Source organism: Vipera ursinii (genome assembly GCF_947247035.1).
Source record: "Vipera ursinii genome assembly, chromosome: 6".
Taxonomy (NCBI): domain Eukaryota; kingdom Metazoa; phylum Chordata; class Lepidosauria; order Squamata; family Viperidae; genus Vipera; species Vipera ursinii.
In genome coordinates this window covers 42,298,250-42,311,877 of record NC_139515.1, presented here as the reverse complement: position 1 = coordinate 42,311,877, position 13,628 = coordinate 42,298,250, and the positions used below count along the sequence as shown (strand labels likewise).

The 13,628-nt window shown below is 34.5% G+C and overlaps 1 long non-coding RNA gene across 1 annotated transcript in view; it reads right to left on the bottom strand.

Moving 5' to 3' along the window:
- Positions 1 to 13,628, bottom strand: part of LOC310642151 — a 299,722-nt gene that overhangs the window by 106,566 nt on the left and 179,528 nt on the right. The gene's annotated exons all lie outside the window — the stretch shown is intronic.

The window sequence follows — 13,628 nt, the reverse complement described above, 5'->3', positions numbered from 1 at the left end:
TTATACATATTGGTGCAGCTATTGTCTGCAAGCATATGTTCACACATATGCTACATTCTTTTAGGATAAGCATATTAGATAAAATGCAGGGTAAGCAAAATAACGAAGGAGTAACAATCAGTAAGCAAAATAATGAAGGAGATGATAGGAAATCCAAGTAAGTCTAGTTTATTCCAGCAGTGGTCTTTATCTCTTATCAACTCCATCCAATCACAATTTTCTTAGTCTTTCTCTTCATCTCAAGCCATTCATTTTTCCTTCATATATTTATTTTATGATTTGATCCTCATACATTCTCTCTGTATTACAAACCATCTCAATGTGCTGCTTTTGTATTGTACCATTTTCAGCTAGGGCTCAGAACTTTCTGTAAATCTTAGTCAAAATCCCACTATTCACTTTCAGAACAGCAAGTTACATACCAACATAGAACAGTGATCTTGACCAGGTTTGTATCAGGTAGAAAGTAAAGACTAGATGCCAGAATACAGCCCTGTTTCAACTGTTTTTGAATGGGAATGGAGGTGGGGGGGATATATTGAGAGCCACTCTCAATCATTCACACTATATGATTCTCAAGTTTCATGATTAAAATAAGGAAATGCTGATCAATGAAGAAGGCAATTATTTTCTTCCAAAAGCTAATTCAGGGGTGTCAAACTCAATTTCATTGAGGGCCGCATCAGCATTGCGGTTGCCCTCAGGGGGCCAGGTGGGTATGGCCAGGGTGGGCGTGGCCTACTGGGTGGGTGTGGCTAGAGTGCATATGGCCTACTGGGTGGGCGTGGCCAGCTCTACATCATTCGCATCAAGGGTGCCTATGGGGGCCTGGGCAGGAGTGGGACAGATCTGAGGGTCTCTGGCGGAAGGAGGGTCTCTGGGCCAGGGCCAAAGCAGCGGGGGCTGTTCCCTCACTGTTTCCAGGATGGCTTTGCGGGCCGTATGAAACCACTTCACAGGCCGGATCCGGCCCCCGGGCCTTGTGTTTGACATGTCTGAGCTAATTCTAAGGCCATTTTTTTCAATGACTTGATCAACATTTCCCCCAAATGTACCAGAGACCTTTCTCTTTAGCCAAATTCAATAAGTTGCTTTCAACATTATGAGCAAGGAGATTTAATTGTATTCTTCTGCAAGAATGTTTCTGCCCTGTCCTCTGAGGGAAGTGAAATAGAAGTTATCTAGTGTGATGCAAAGATTAATCAGTTACTGTTAACCAACTATCATGGGAATTCATAAGCAGTTTTATTCTTCTGATTAGAGTATAAATCAATGATAACTTTTAAGACTGGCAAAATTTTGCTGTTACAATTGCAGTTCCTCATATGATTATAACACATTGCGACATTGTAATGGGATTGTTGTAATTCAACAATTTTATGTTCTGATTTTAGGATGATATATGATTTATGGTGATGATCTATAAATAAATAATCTAAATTCTTTTGAACCTGTCACTCATTTTTGCATTTAGGGATTCATAGAAAAATAAAAATGCTTGAGGATTATAATATAGTACTTTGTTTGAAACTGTTCTCCCCAACCTAGAACAAAGACAAATAAATTTGGATAGCAGGCAGTCTGAAGGGATAGAGAGGAGATGGAAAGCAGAGTTACAATTTTGTTTTCTGGATTTTTTTTTAATATATATGTGTGACTCGCCCTGTGAACTGATGCAGCCATTTCAAGAGAGCCTTGCTCTGAATGTATGAAATGTTCCCATAGCATTTTTTATCAATAGTTACTCATTTCTAAGGACACAGGAAGAGTCATCTGACATTAGACCAGCATTCCATTTTCTACAGCAATCCACCACATGCCTTAGGAAATCCATCTGAAGAATATAACACCAACTCCCCACCAGATTCTATAACTACTGGCATTCAAAATGATGAAAGTAAGTCCTAATTATAAATAGTCATAAATAACTTTGTCCTCCATAAATTTATGAAAGTGTTTAAGTTCATGGCCATGCAACAGTTGGTCATTTTCTCATCTGTGGTTGTGAATGTCATAAGTTTAATATGTAGAACTAACTTGCCAGAATTCATTACTATAAAAATAGTAAAAGTACTTGTAGAGAATCTGTCAAAACACATGACCTTTTTGTCAGTCTTCAAGATTGTTCTGAATCCAAAATAATGCTGGTTTCTACTATTCTTTAAACAGGAGAGAAAATTTTCTATTTACTTTTGCATACTGTGAAAAATCTTTATACCCATATCACGTATACTCAACATACTTGTCACTCTTTCCTATTAAAAAGCACCAAAAGATCATGACTTTTTCCTTCCAAGAGCGTAATACAAGGTATTAACCCTAACAGTCTTAAACTATAATATGCTAACTAACTATAATAACACTTTAAATCATATCAAACTTTAACTCTCCTTAAAAGTAACTAAATAATAATAAATCTTATAAATCTAATACTTATTCAAATGCTAAATGAAACTTTTTGGTCCCATATTTATTCTGAATATAATCAATCCATCTTCTCCATTCCAAGATATATCTTTGTTGCGAATGGTCTTTCAAATATGCTGAAATTTTTGCAATTTCTGCCAGGTTCGAAAGTCCATTCTTCTATAGTAGGCAAATCTTCCTTCTTCCAATATTGTGCAACCAAAAGCTTTGCTGCCGTTATTAAATTCATCATCAATTTAGTTTCTATAGCAGTAGAGTCAATAGTAATACCCAGCAAAAATAATTGTGGAGAAAACTTTATCTTTTTCTTAAATATCTTCTGCATATTCCACCAAATTTTAATCCAAAAAGCTTTTACTTTTTTACAAGTCCACCATATATGATAATACGTTGCATCATCACAACCACACCTCCAGCATTTAGGCTGATAATTTGGATACATACATGCCAATTTCTTAGGATCTAAATGCCATCTATAAAACATCTTATAAAAATTCTCTCTTAAATTTTGTGCCTGTGAAAATTTTACATTTCTGACCCAGATTGTTTCCCAAGTATCCATCGTTATAGGTTCTTGAATATTCTGGGCCCATTTTATCATACAATCTTTAACAAGTTCCGTTTCTGAATCTATTTCTATCAATGCATTATATATCCTACTTATATGTGCAGGACCTTGATCTATAATTTGTTTAACCAAATTTTCATCTACTATCGAAATACCAATTTTCTGACCCTGTTTCCATCTAGCCTGTAACTGCCCATACTGAAACCCAGTTTGTACTATCTTTTCTTCTTTTAAAATATTAAATGGCCTTAATTGCCAGACATTTCTTTCCAATCTAAGAATTTCTTTATATGTAATCACATCATGCTTAAATCCCACATTTATATTTTCTATCGCATGTTTAGGTATTGCCCAAATTGGAATTTTAAAATTCAACTTATAACTATATTTTTTCCAAACTCGCAACAGGGCATATCTTAATATATGTGTCTTAAAAACATTATCCACTTTTTTGTCATACAATAAATAAGCATGCCAACCATATAACAAATCATATCCTTCAATATTCAGTAATCTCCCTTGAGTTAAATTAAACCAATTACTACTTGATGATAATGCCGCAGCCTCATAGCATAATTTAAAATTGGGCATTTTAAGACCACCTCTTTCACGTACATCTTGCATTATCTTAAGTTTAACTCTCAGTCTCTTCCCTGCCCAAATAAATTTATTAATACCTCTCTGCCATTCCTCCAAATTTAAATCTTTTTTAAGTATAGTTATCATTTGAAACAAAAATAAGAATTTAGGTAAAACATTCATTTTCACAGCTGCAATTCTTCCCAATAAGGACAATTGTAATTTTTTCCAACTATCTAATTCTTTTTGTATTTTTAACCATAACAATTCATAATTATTTTTATATAATTTCGCATTTGAAGCTGAAAGATATACCCCCAAGTATTTGATCTTCTTAACTATTTCAAATCCCGTTAGTTTTCCTAAAACTTCCTTTTGTTCTTTAGTCATATTTTTAGACAATATTTTAGTTTTTTGCCTATTTATCTTAAATCCAGAAATTTGTCCATATTGTAAAATTATTTCCATTAAATCTATAACCGATTGAGTTGGTTGACTTAATGTAATTACCAAGTCATCCGCAAACTCTTGCAATCTATAATGTTGATTTTTAATTTTAATTCCCTTTATTTTCTTTGAATCATGTATTTTGATCAACAATATTTCCAATGTTAAAACAAACAATAATGGCAACAACGGACAACCCTGTGTTGTACCCTTTTCAATTTTACAAGCTTCTGTTAAACTACCATTAATTATTATTTGAGCTGCCTGTTTTTGATATATTGCCCCAATAGGTTGCAAAAACTTATCACCAAACTCCATCTTCTCCAAAATTTTAAATAAAAATTGCCAATTCAATTGATCAAAGGCCTTTCCGGCATCCAAAAAGATCAGCGCTGCGGGGACTTGATTATTTCTTTCCAAAAATTCTAATAAATTTACAATATGTCTCACATTATTTTTCATTTGTCTATCACTTATGAATCCTGTTTGATCACTATGAATCATTTGCTGCATAACCTTCATTAATCTATTTGCTAAAATCTTTGCAAATATTTTATAATCATTATTTAAAAGCGATATAGGCCTATAATTTTTAAGGTGAACAAGATCTTGATCTTCCTTCGGGATCAAAGTTATAAATGCTGTTTTCCACAATGGAGGCACCTCTCCTCCAGATTGAATTGTTCTAAATAATTCTTTTAAAGGCTCCACCATTTCTGATTGTAAATTTTTATAATAAATAGCTGATAAACCATCTGTACCGGGTGCCTTACCCACTTTTAATTGTTTAATTGCTAAACTAATTTCTTCAGCAGTTATTAATTGATTCATCCCTTCCCATTGCTCTTGTGTAAGTATTGGGATATTCACATCCTATAAATAACTATCCATATCTAAACCTTGCTTTATATCCCTAGCATATAATTTAGAATAAAATTCAACAAAAGCTTTTTAAATAAGATTTTGCTGAAACACCTCTTTACCCTTATATTCTATCTTATCAATATTATGTGATCTTTGTTTTTTCCTTAATAAGCTAACCACCTACCCGGTTTATTAGCATTATTAAAAGTATTATGTTTGGCATATCGTAAATTAGTTGCCACTTGATCTGCCATTAACATATCAAACTGTCCTCTTAGCAAGTTAATTACTTCTTTCAACCTCTTATCAGATGGGTTCAGAATAAGAGCTTTCTCTTTCAACTTTATTTCCTCCTCTATTTCTTTACACTTATATTCCAATCTATATCTATGTTTATTATTCAAACATATTAGCATTCCTCTCATATAAGCTTTACTTGCATCCCAAACCATTTCAATGGGAGTACCCTTATGCATATTCATAATAAAAAATTCTCACATATGCTTTTCACATTCTACCACATTTTCTTCATATCTAAACAAATTTTCATTTAATCTCCATGATCTTCTTTCCCCCATGCCCTTATACAATTCCATCCAAACTGGACTATGATCTGATAGAGTTCTTGGGCATATCTTAATCTTCTTAATCCTAGAAAAAAAAATCATTAGTAGTTAATACAAAATCAGTCCTAGAAAAAGATTGATGTCTATCAGAAAAAAAAGTAAAATCCTTTTCTTCCAAATTTCGTTCTCTCCAGACATCTCTCAATTCCAAGTCATCTTTCAAATGAAAAAAACTATTTTGGCAATCTAGCATGGCTTGGAGTATTTTTAAAAGATCCTTTTTTATCTTTCTGAGTATCCAACACTCCATTCCAATCTCCCATTAAAATACACGATTTATAATCTCATTGAATTATTTTATTATGTAACAGTTTATAAAATTTTCCTTGCTGTTGATTAGGTGCATATACTCCAATTAAAAGTGATTTCTTCCCTTCTATTAATAGTTCAATTATAATATATCTTCCTTGTTTATCTGCTTCAATTAAATTAGCTGTTAAGTCTTTCTTTACATAGATAACTACTCCATTTTTCTTCTCTGGAGCAGATGCAATAAATTGTATACCCAGTCTATAATTTATCAAATATTTTTTATCAGATGCGCAAATATGCATTTCTTGCAAACATATAACATCATTTTTAAATTGTTTCAAATACTGAAATACTTTCTTTCTCTTTTGTGGTGAATTTAATCCATTAACATTCCAGGTTAGAAACTTTGTCGCCATCTTTTGCAACTTGAAGCTTTCAGAGCATTTCTTGCAGATCCATAAGCATCTGCCTCTTTGGCCTAGCTGCTCCCACTGCTTCACTAGAAGTAGATTCCTGACTTGTAGTTATAGAACACTGTTTCTGTTGTTGTTGTTGTTCCTTACGTCTAGATGCAGCCCGTGTGAGTCTTAGATTCTTCTAATAAAACCAGGTTGCACAGTTTCCGAAATTTGCTGTACTTCTTGTACCTGTCGCTCTCCTTCTTCTTTTCCTCCTTTAACTTCTTCTTTCCCTCCTTTAACTTCTGAAGATGGTGGTGAACCTGCTTTCAATACATTAGAATAAAAATCACTTGCCTTCAGGACTGTATTAAGACAATATCTTACTTCAGCATAATTCACCACAATCCCCATTGGTATCTCCCATCTGAACTGAAGCTGTTGTTTTTTAAATTCATCTGCCAGAAAAACAAAATCTTTCCTTTTTCTCAAAATTCTTGGGGAAATCTCTTTCAGAATCAAAACCTCTTGATCAGCCACTTTAAATCTATTATTGTAAAAAGCTTGAATGATCACATTTCTGATCTTTCTCTTTGTAAAATACACAAGCACATCTCTTGGCAGTTTCCTTTGCCTAGTAATCCAAGAATTAACACAAAATACTTTATCTATCTCCACAAAAAAATCTTCCAGTTGAATTCCCAAAATAGGCGCCAGAGCATCCATCAACATCTCCTCCAGATTTTCCTGTGGATTTTCTTTTAAACCTCTTATCCTCAGGGCAAACTCCATGTCTCTATATTGTGTCATCTCCACTTCATCATCAATTTTATCCATTTTATTCTCAACTTCACACATTTTAGCTTCCAGCATCAGATTATTTTGTTTCACTTCTTCCACACATTCATCCAGACTCTCAATACAACCTGAGAGCCCCTGAAATGCCATCAAAATATCCTCCCATATTTCCTTATTTTTTCTTCAATAAGTTCTGCCACCTGCTCAGATATTTTTTCAGACTGAAGTTTTAAAGCATCTTTTAAAGAATCTTGTAGGTCTTTTAAAGTCAATACAGGTGCAGCAGCTGCAGAAGGTAACATCAAAGATTGAATTCCAGATTGCTGAACAGGTGATGCCCCCGGACTTTTAGGAACGAGGATTCCAGGCAGTTTGGAAGCCATTTTAACACCTAATTAACTTTCGTTATACACTTTCACTTTTCCGCCCCACTTGCTATTGTAATTTAACTGTTAAATATCCACTTATAATCACTTTTAAACAGCTCAAAAGTTTAACAAAATCTTTTAAAGTTTTGAGAATCCAGTTTGCACATTCCTCCTCAATATCCAAACAATCACTTTCACTTTGAGAAAAAAAAACACCAGCCAGACGCTTTCAATTCTTATTACAAAGAATCACTCAGGCGCCATCTTCCCCTTCTTTTTAAAAAATGATCGTTGAAACAGGAAAAAAGTTGAGGTTCCAGAGTTAAAGTCTTATACTTGCTGTTTATATTGCTCCCGCATCCGCTCTGCCTGCATCAATTACTCAAGATAACAATCAAATCCAGCAGGAGTGGATTCAGCATCTTGTTCTGCTTAAAAGCAGAAAAGTCCTCCGATCTGGAGTATTTCCGGGCTTCAGGGGAGCTCTCACCCTTCATTCTCACCCTTCATGGGAGCTCTCAATAAACATTCTGGGGCTCTAGGGGAGCTCTACCCCTACCCAGAGTCTCCCCTTCCCCTCTTCGCCTGAGAAGGGTTTTTGAGCCGCGGAACAGGTGATCGTCGGCTGCTCCGTGGCTTTAATGAAATCAGAAGGCTGGCGGTCGATCCCGACCATCCACGCCGCTGAAGCGCCACCTGGAAGTCCTCAGATCATGACTTTTTCTAAGTTGCTCCAACTTTCTTCTGCACCTGTTTCAGCACTAAACCTTGTTTAAAAAAAACTATAGCTATTTAAACTGTACACAGTACTCCATGTATGACTGTGATTAAATAGATCTTTACCCTTATGGCCTTTTGAAAGTGTAGAAATTAAGGCAGAAAACTAATATATAATATATAAAGAACTCAAGGGCTGGTTTCTCCATTTTGCAGAATAACTTCACAATATCAGAGGATAGGGGACATGAAGCATGTAGCAAGCTATTAAGAATGGAACTATGTGCGCAAACATACAGCCTATTCTGCGCCCCCCTATTCTGCACCCCTCAAGCTAATATGCTACTCTAAATTCTATTGCCAGTTTATAATACTCAATTACTAGTATATTTGGCTTATTATTTAGAATTAATGAGCTAGTACTGTCTGTTCTCAACCTACTTCTGCGAAGGAGAATGGACCAAGACAGAGTTGATGTTGAGTATTAACTGCATCTTGCTTATAACTTATAACTCAACTAGAGATCACTATCAAATGGTACATGAAAATGTAAAAATCATCAGCATGAAAGGTAGCTTAATGATATTGCTTTGTAAAATAATAAAATGCAAAGGTAAACACATGGCATAACAGTACATATATTTTTCTTTCAGTAACTGTACCTTAGAAATTCAATCATAGTTCTGGCTGTAAAGCAACCGTCACATGTTGGGAAGAAAGGATTGAAGCATGAGATTTCCAATTACTTTACATTCCCTCAGATTTAATTTTATGTTGTGCAGGAAATTTCATTAAGCAAATAGCAACTTAGATCAGGGGTCTCCAACCTCTGGTCCATGGGTTAGGATTAGGCTTAGACCAGCACAAACAAGCAAAGCCCCATCTGTGGGATGCAGGCAGCACACAAAACCACACACACTCTGGTCCATGGAAAAACCTTTCTCCATGGAACTGGTCCCTGGTGCCCAAAAGGTTGGGGACCTCTGGATTAGATAATTAGAGCCACAGCTACTTCCACCTGAAATCTCAAGAAGAGAGAAAGAAAATAATTGTAGTCTTGGCAAAATCCACCTAAATTTATCATGCTTAAAGTCTAGATGTTAACAGACAGGAAAACAGGCTGTTATATTGTATGGTTTAATTGAAAGTTTGACATATTATAGAATATGATGAATCTAAATATGTCCAGAGGACACAAGAATGCACACAACTGTTGCAGTCTCAGTACAGTATAAAATTGTGCACAAATTAGGTATTTGAAGACTAAGTCCAGACTTCATCAAAATCAATAAGATAATTAAATCACAATAAGTTCAGTGGATCTGTTGTACACAAGACCGAAATTGGCTTCAAATGTATATCAATTCCAATAGTTGCCAAGACTTCAGCTGAATCACAGGTTTCCAAGCTTAATTTTGAGATTCTTTATTTTAGCTGGTGACCACACTAAAATGTTGAAAGAGACAAGGGAATGTAGCAAGATGGGAAAATGACAAAAGCAAAATTTCATCATTGCAACACAAACTCCATTCTTTCATATGTATGTGAAGAGTAATGTTGATTTCATATTAATTCCACAGGGGCCTCTGTTACTTTAAAAGAAGTTTGTTTTATCTGCTGAATAAATACTTTATTATTCAATAGGTGCATTCAAAGATTGTTTGAGAAATGTGTTTGAAATTTTCACCACATACAGATTGGACCAATATGATTCATATTTTAACTACATGATTTTAGCTTGAAAAGTCTTTCTAACAAATCATTTGTATGCTGCAACTGACAGTCCAGAGATAAATATTCAGCAGGGGAAAAAACCAAAATGAAGTATAATATCAAGATCTACAGGGAAAGTTAAAAATGCAACCCATAGGAGCTGAGATCAGACTGAGAAAACCAGATTGTTCCAAGAGGTTATCAGCATGGACAGCAAAAGGGAGAGAAACAAATATCTCTAGCAAAATGCCTTAGTGATTCTTGCCGCTTTGCAAGGCCCATGTAGTTGGTGCCTCTTTAGCCCAGCTGGTGTTTGTTAATGTGAAGGCAGCTCTCTCTCCCAAGATGCCTGCCCCTTAGCCTGGAGCAATGATGCTGTTCCAGCCTTTGTTCTTTGATTTGGTGGTGTCACAGGTTGTGGCTTGGGGTCAGGGAACTGAACTGATAGATTTATGGGATGTGCAAAGCTCAGGACTACATCATCTTCCACTGTCTATGAACTTGGCAGCTCCACACAGTCCTGGTATTCACCTTTAGATATCTATCATTCTGAGCAATGTCCAGCTGAGATATACCCCAACACAAACTTCCATTTGAGATATTTTGATTCACTCAACGTCCAGTCTGGTACTTGTAATCTTAACAGTAGTTATGATGATTTTCAAATCTTCCCTCATCTACAAAACAACAGCTATTTCATTTTTGTAAAATCATCTTTTAAAGAGGGAATGAAATAGCAGAAGACTGGCTCACTCTGCTAATCAAGAGATAATAGCCTGTTTGAGGGATCAGTAGTACCAATTAATAACACAATTATGAGAATGTAAATACTGCAAAGGGTGGCCCAAAGGAGCTTTTTCAAAATGGCAACTGGACTTTCTTGATTTTTTTTCCTTTGAAAACATTTTGCTTCTCATCCAAGAAGCTTCTTCAGTTCTAACAGTTTTAACTGAAGAGGTTTCTTGGATGAGAAGTGAAATGTTTAAAAAACAAAAACCAAGGAAGTCCAGTTACCTTTTCGAAAAAAAGCACCTTTGGGACAACCATGACCTGGATGACTGAGAATCTCCAGTCAAGGAGTGCCAGAAATGCCAATGCCTGATAACTGTATCATCTCAACTGGAATTTCCAGTTCAAAAAAGATAAACTGTAAATCACAGCAGAAACACCTTCTTTTAAATTTGTAAACCTTTAACTACATTTTTATTTAGCTAGCAAGCAATTTCAATGAAATTCTGAAAATTTTATCCTATTTTTTATAATTTCACCTTCTAGAAATTATAAAAAAATAGGATAAAATTTTCAGGATTTCATTGAAATTGGTTGCTAGTTAAATAAAAATGAAGTTAAAGGTTTACAAATTTCCCTTCTCAAATATTACCGAATTTCTGGTTTTATCAGCGCAACACATGCTGCAGAACAGCAGACAATGTATGTCCACTCCAGATAAGGAAAGAAATATTGAAGGCCCATTAAATGAGGACCCAGATTGTTGACGGCAATATGCTGACTCTGTAAACAGCTTAGAGAAAGAGCTGTAAAACATTGTGAAGTGGTATATAAGTCTATTAATTTGCTATTGCTATTAATTTATTTTAGCATTTAAGGTGGAAAGTATTGGAATCCTAATTTATTCTCTCCCTCCCTTACAATTACAAATAAATTGTTTCATGAACAATAAATATGCTGCCCTTTTATGACACAAATCAAAGCATATTCACTTTGCCAAATAGTAGATGCAACAATATTTAGTTATTTTTACTTATTGAAACATCTTAATTGTTATCTTTAAACAATGTTTTCCTTGAACAACTTGCAATCGCTTTAAAATGACAATGAAATGTTAAATAAAAACACTGGGTAAAAATACAGAGCACAAAGACATTAAAAAGAGGTAAGGTAAATAAATATAATTAGATACAGAATTCTATTGTGGAATGTTGCATATATGTTATATATTAAAGATAATTATTTTAATGTTTGTCTAGTCCTAGAAAGAAAACATGCCACTGGATGTCCCTTATAAAGGAAAGCATGTGAAAACTCGGAGTTGAGAAGGTGGTATCCTGCTGTACAGCTGCTTCCAAACCTCAACAAGGAAGTAGAGCTGGTGCCTGGCCAATTCTAGGGTTTGGGTTGGAATTTTCAGGAAGTGGTTTCCTTCAGATATTGGGGACCCAAGCCACAAAGGAATTTTAGGTTAATGCTAGGAACTTGAATCTGGTCTGCAAGTGTACTGGGACCAACCAAGGATACTGCAGAACTGGCATAAAATGGCCATAAAGTTCTGGTTAACATTCTTACTCAGATAATGCTATACTGTTCAAGTCTGCAGAGCATCTTTAAAGATATACCAGCATATAAACCATTGCGGTAATCTATATGGGCATTATTGGGCAGGGATTAATGAAGTCTTTATTTAGAGGAAATATGTTAAGTCATCCATCAAAAGCAAAATATCGCTCTATGAAGAAAGATGGACGCCATTTACTTACGTGAGTTTCAATTTATTTCACAGCAAATTGGGATTCTTTAGAGAAAAGGTACCAATACTTTTGGCTGTGCCTGCAACTATTATAAAGAATAATGCACAGCTGTTTAGAAATACTTTTAAGATGAAATTTGTGATCACATTATTTTGTGTCTACATTCCAAATTGTATCTATTTCTTTAGAGGAACCTCCTTCACTTGATGATTTTTGAGCTTCCAATCCAACAAAGGATTACAATTACATTCTTATGTTACTCTCTCTGTTCAGTGCAGCACAACATTCAGATTATGGACACTTTTCAGAATAGAAGATTTTCCAAAGTATTTAAAATAAGTATTAAATTAAAATAAACATAAATGGTTTCTTTCTTGGGATTTTAAAAGCCACTTTGAATGTAGTGTATATTTTAATAGCCTGCCCCAAACCTACAGATCTTTAAGTTCAAAAACCTTTCAGACTTTTAGAAAATCATGACAATATTTAGCATTCATGATTATCCACGCATAGGTCATGAATATGATATTAATAAATGAACATTGCATAGATTTCAAATGTAGAACGATGAATAAACTATAATGTTGATTGAATTTTTAGAAAGTATTTCAACTATTTGCACACAACCTTGCGAGGTCTTTTCAATAAAAACATTATGAAAACATTTGTCCAGGATGAACAAAGCTTCTTGAAAAGCATACATACCTATAGCTGACAGTTTAGTTCTTTTGTATGAACTCTTGAAAAATAACCAAGATAAAATATTTCACAATGTTATTTATGCTTTACTCTAAATAATTCTGAAGAGATCCAACAGAACTTCTAAAACAAATCCAACTGTCAGCTCAAATATATTTTTTTAAGTTGGGGTAAATATGAACCCACATTATCTGTTTCTCAGAAAGTATATTCTTAACTAATGTCTAACCTTTTAAATAGTGATTCCTTCAGCTGATTCCATAGATATCAAAGCATTAACATGTAAACAATGCCAGATTTGCTTTTACAAATGTCCTGTAGTTGGCTTCTTACTCTTCAAAACTTGATATTCTTGCTGAAAACAGTAATGCTAATAATTGTTTTTTTGTAATGCTAAGCAAACTTTGTGGACTTAATACCAAAAAACCTATCCTTTTGAATTCATTGAGCCTTGATGAGAAACCTGTGATCCTCCAGATATTGCTGACAATAAGTTCCATTAAGTCTGGCTAGGGTTTCTTGGAGTTGGAATTCAGCAGTTTTATACAGACCACGTTTCTCTACCCAGTCCACCGTAAACATGACTGAATAAAAATCAATCTATCTGAATTGGAGAAATAATATCTATATCTTTTAATAGTTATTTGGCTATAGAACAGTATCAAATCCCATTTATAATAATTACA